The sequence below is a fragment of the Lolium rigidum genome, chromosome 7, assembly GCF_022539505.1.
Source record: "Lolium rigidum isolate FL_2022 chromosome 7, APGP_CSIRO_Lrig_0.1, whole genome shotgun sequence".
NCBI lineage: Eukaryota > Viridiplantae > Streptophyta > Magnoliopsida > Poales > Poaceae > Lolium > Lolium rigidum.
Window position 1 is genome coordinate 144,441,410 of NC_061514.1, and position 5,781 is coordinate 144,447,190.

Here is a 5,781-nt window from a genome sequence, read left to right on the forward strand (position 1 = left end):
AACATCTCTTTCTTCCTCCACTTGTTTTACTTGCTGTAGCACTTTTGATTTGCAAAGTTTCTTAGTTAATTAGAGATTTCAAAATTTTTCCTGGCCAGTAATAATAAACTTAATGCCCATAAATGTGCATTTTTCAAAGTTTTCAAAAACTCACAAAAATTATACCGTTGGTCCTATTTTTCGAAAATGCACCCGGGAGCACCTGGGGATGACCAGTGGGGCACCCCAGTCGGCACCACGGGCCGGCGCGGCCGGCAAGGGGCGCGCCACCCGGTGTGTGGGTCCCCCTTTGCCCCACTTTAGCATCTCTTCCTCCCGAGACTCTTCTCTCTCCCGAAAAAATCGACACCGACTTTCTCTCACTCGCGGTTTTGCTCAAGAGCTCAGGATTTTTCGATCTCTTTGCTCAGCCCAGATTTCTGTCTAAAATTTGGCACATTTGCTCTCCGGTATGTGACTCCTCCGATTATCCAAGTAGAATTTTGTTTGGTTGAGTATATCTTGAATATTTTGCTGCTGTAGGTAACATGTTTAGTGAGCTTGCATGCTTGTTCTAAGTTGTATAAACTAGTTTTGATGCATGATTAGTACTCTAGCAAGTTCCTATTGTAGTTCCCCTTGATTATATGTTACCAAATCAAATTTTATATTGTTTGTTGAAAAATTTCAGAAAATGGAGAGGAATAGATATCAACTAAACCAACAAGAATTGCAACAAGTCATGAGAGTGAACCGCGAAGAGGGAGTATACCCCTCTTACTACCCGTGCACAGATTTCATGAGAAGTGCGGGAATATTGGAAGATGTTCAGAATCTAATTTCTCGTGCGGGGTTGAATGATTTTGTTGATGGAGAACCATGCCAATATGCAAAGTTGACTATGTATGTTGTGCAGGATTTTAAGTTCAATCGAGTCGCAATCTAACCCCATGGTTCAGTACAAGATTTATAATAAAGCTGTCAACTTGCCATTCAATGATTTTTGTACAGACAATTAGAGTACCGCAATGGGGATCATGCGAGAAGATAAGGGGATCGCCGCGAGAGCTCTTAAGCCTCTTCGAGATGATTTGTCATGGAAGGAGTTTCTCGAGAGGATGGTGGTAAAATCACTAGCATTCAACTCCCGACTATCCGCTACTTTGCTTATTTCATTACTAAATGCGTTCTTGCTAGAAAGAATGGTAGTAAACTATCTATCCAGGATTTAGCTTTTCTAGCTGCTGCACTGCAAGGTAGTAAGACTTATAATTTGGGGGCATTGATAGCTTATAGACTTGCTACCAACCGTGAGAAGGGCGGAATTTGTGGAGGTCTCATCGCCTCTCGTTTACTAGCTTTGCATAGAGTAGAACCTCACCATCTTGATATTCAACTTTCCATAGAAAAACTTGACATAGTCTCCATGATTAAACATGAATTTGTTTCTGATTCATCTAATTTGGGTAACCTGTTTTATAAGATGACATTTTATAAGAAAGCTTGGAGAATAACTAAGAAAACTGAAAAACTAGTGAGATTGCCTGCGCCTGTTCTATTTAACCTTGATTCCAGGGAGGATTGGTCAGTCACAGAAGGTGCACTGAATGCACACATAAAGGGAGGAGGCCATCATGCAAGAGACAATATGGAGGAGGCCGAGGAACACCTCGACTCGTCATCCGATGCAGAAAGTTCCTCGCATCAACATTTTGGGCATGTGGAGCCTCCGCGTTTTTCCTCTGCACAGGGACCTTACTATGACTACGCCATGCATGATCCACCGGCGAGGAACAGCGACCCTCGCTGGGGTTGAACTCCACTTAGGCCAAAAGCCTAAGCTTGGGGGGAGGTATACCGGCATCACTCATTCTTTGCATATTATGGTTGCTGGATACTTGTATATACTTGTTTAGTTTGTTTGAGTGGTTTTCTAATGAGAGGGAGATGATATTTGGGGAAGTGCTGCCTGAAATCAGATTCTGGACTGTTACCGAAAAAATTCTCAAAAATGGCCAGAACGATATTTTGCGAAGCCAATTTTTGTGCATGTTCCCCAGGTTGTTATATAACTTTCATTAGTTGAACACTTTTCGATTTGAGCATTGGAAAAATTTCTTAAAAATCGAGTATTGTACTGCTGTCAAGTTTGACGAATTTCTGCTGCTTTGTATTCATGTGACTCTTCTAGTTTGCCATTTCTTGTTTTTGCTTTGTTTCTTTCCTAAAACCCAAAAAGACCAAAAATATTTCTGTTGTTTCTCTTCACCACTTGTTTATTTTGGTTTCTTGCATTTATTTTGCTTTATTTGCTATTGTTGGTTTGCTATAAGAAAATCCAAAAAGATTTTGCTTTGTTTGCTTGTTTCCTTTTGTTCTTGTTTCCAATTCGAAAACACCAAAAATATTTGCTGTTCTTCTTTGGTTTGTAAAGTTCATCATGAGTTCAATGGTCTTCGGTGGCTGGAGCGTGGTTTTCATTTCATATTATCCAAGCTACACAAGTGAAAGGCAATAATGACGATCTACGACAATTGGATTGTGGTGAGAGGCTGGTATGAACTCTATTTTTTTTTCATTTTTGTACATATACTCATCCATGTGAGCATGCTTAGTTGGTTCATGTGAGGTATATGTCATTTGAGAAAGTCTAGTAGTTCATGATCTCTCATGTTTAGCTCCAATTTATTAATATGAGTAGCATGTCATGGATGTTTGCTTGCATTGTTTTATTCATAAGTAGGTATGGCATTGTGGTATCCTCCTCTGAATAATTCATTTATATCGACTTGGCACATGCTCACGCATGCATATGACTGAACAAAAGTCAATTAAGCCTCTATGATTTACATTGCTTCAGAGTTCTTGTATCACTTTTATGCCTCCGTTAATTTATTTTGCCGCAAGCATGATTATGATAGTGACTGCTCTCTTGATTTGTCGCTCCCCAGTCTATTGCTAGCCTTCACTTGTACTGAGCGGGAACGCTGCTCATGCTTCCAAACACCTGAAAACCAAGTTGTTCCAAAGTGTCCACCATAAATACCTATGCATGGAATTTCAAACCATTCCAAGTAAATTCTCATGCGCTACCTTTAAAACCTTCAAAATGCTTCTCAGTTTGTGTTAATGTTTCATAGCTCATGAGGAAGTATGTGGTCTTTAACTTTCAACCTTGTCATTTACTCTTGATGGACTTTCATTATGGACTAGTGGCACATCCGCTTATCCGATAATTTTGCAAAAAGAGCTGGCAATGGGATTCCCAGTCCCAAATTAATTAACCTAAATAGACACTCCTCCATGGTATGTGATTGTTGGACGGCACCCGAAGGATTCGGTTAGCCATGGCTTGTGTAAGCAAAGGTTGGGGGGAGTGTCATCATAATAAAACTAAAATAAAAAGGCACTCCTTCATGGTATGAGATTGTTGGCAGGCACCCGAGGATTCGGTTAGCCATGGTTTGTGAAAGAAAGGTTGGAAGGAGTGCCACATAAACATAAACATAATTCATGGGAGCCGCTCTTGGAAGTCCGGTTGGCGAGGTAGTTGGTGTACCCAAACCATTCGTTGACAACAACAAACACCTCTCAAAATAATTTTACTCCTGTTTTAGAAATGAAAAGCTCTAGCACATGTTAATCCCTGCTTCCCTCTGCGAAGGGTCAATCTTTTACTTTTGTGTTGTGTCTCCATTCTTTCTTTGAGCACTATCTTGAGAGCACAACTGTCATTCTTAGTATAATATGCTTGTCTCAAAATATGATTGATTGTGGTATAACTTTGATGCTTTTATCTTTGACAATCACTACTTCTAGTCTTTCTATGAACTTCGGATGTGCACGAGCATTTATGTTTCTGTCGATCAAATATGGGCAAGCGAGATACCACTTTATCATACTCTTTTATGAACATTGCAATCCTGCTTATAGACATGATTCATGATGCTTATTATTAATTGTTGGTACCTCTCCATGATTGACATAGCTGTTAGATGATCTTATTTGCATGCATCTCATTATGAACTGGCTAAGTATTAGCCATATTATGAAAATATATACATCATATGAACAAATGTGTTCGTGAAAGTTCTTTTATCGCTCAGTTGTTAACTGAATTGTTTGAGGACAAGCAATAAGCTAAGCTTGGGGGAGTTGATACGTCCAAAACGTATCTACTTTCCCGAACACTTTTGCTATTGTTTTGCCTCTAATTTGTGTATTTTGGATGCAACTAACACGGACTAACGCTGTTTTCAGCAGAATCTGCTCCAGTGTCTCGTTTTTGTGCAGAAATCCAACTTTCAGGAAAATCCTCGGAATTTATGCAGAAGGTCCTATTTTCCCAGAATATTGGCGGAGCCAGAAGGGCAAGCCAGGTGGGGGCCCGAGGGCCCCACACACTAGGCCGGCGCAGCCCAGGAAGGGCCCGCGCGGCCCTAGTGTGTGGCGGCCTCGGTCGGCCCCCGACGCTCTCCTTCGGACTACTTATTGCCTTCGACCTAAAAACGCACGGGGAGAAGTCGAAGTCGCCAGAAACCCTCCAGAACGCCGCCACATCGCGAAACTCCGTCTCGGGAGCCAGAAGTCTCCGTTGTGGCACTCCGCCGGGACGGGGAATTGGAGGAGATCATCGCCATCATCACCACCGACGCCTCTTCATCAACTAGCCATGTTTCCCCCATCCATGTGTGAGTAATTCCCCCGCTGTAGGCCGAAGGGGATGGTAGGGATTGGATGAGATTGGTCATGTAATAGCATAAGATTGTTAGGGCATAGTGCCTAGTGTCCGTAATTGGTACTTTGATGATATTGTTGCAACTTGTTATGCTTAATGCTTGTCACTAGGGCCCGAGTGCCATGATCTCAGATCTGAACATGTTATTGTTTCATCATGATATTCACTGTTTATGATCTTACCTGCAAGTTGTATACACATGTCGCTGTCCGGAACCAATGGCCCCGAAGTGACAAGAATTGGGACAACCGGAGGGGATGGTAGTGATGTGAGGATCACATGTGTTCACGGAGTGTTAATGCTTTGCTCAGGTACTCTATTAAAAGGAGTACCTTAATATCCAGTAGATTCCCTTGAGGCCCGGCTGCCACCGGCTGGTAGGACAAAAGATGTTGTGCAAGTTTCTCATTGCGAGCACGTACGACTATATATGGAACACATGCCTATTGATTGCTTTGTACTTAGACACCGTTTTATTATTATCTGCAAATGCCCTGCTATGATTGTTACATGAGTTTCTCTCATCCATGCAACGCCCGTTATCCGTCCCCGTGCCTACAGTATTTTAATCCGGTTGTTTACTATAATCACTACTGCTGTCTCTGTTACTCTGCTGCTCGTTATTTCACTACTCGCTATCTGCTATAAAACTGTTACTACTGATAAACTCTTGCGAGCAAGTCTGTTTCCAGGTGCAGCTGAATTGACAACTCCGCTGTTAAGGCTTTCAAGTATTCTTTGTCTCCCCTTGTGTCGAATCAATAAATTGGGTTTTACTACCCGCGAAGACTGCTGCGATCCCCTTCACTTGTGGGTCATCATCCGGCGGCGAGAGCAAGAGAAAACTGAAGAGAGAGAGAGAGAGAGAGAGAGAGAGAGAGAGAGAGAAATGGAGCACTGGAAGGACGCCTCACTATGTTTTGGCAGCACCTATACCTACGAGCTAGGTCCTGACACCCGGTCGGGTGGAGAAAAGCCACATAAAAAGGAGGGAAAGGATTAGAATAATACTCCCTCCGTTTCATTCTATAGTGTGTACTCCCTCCGTTCTCAAATAAGTGGAC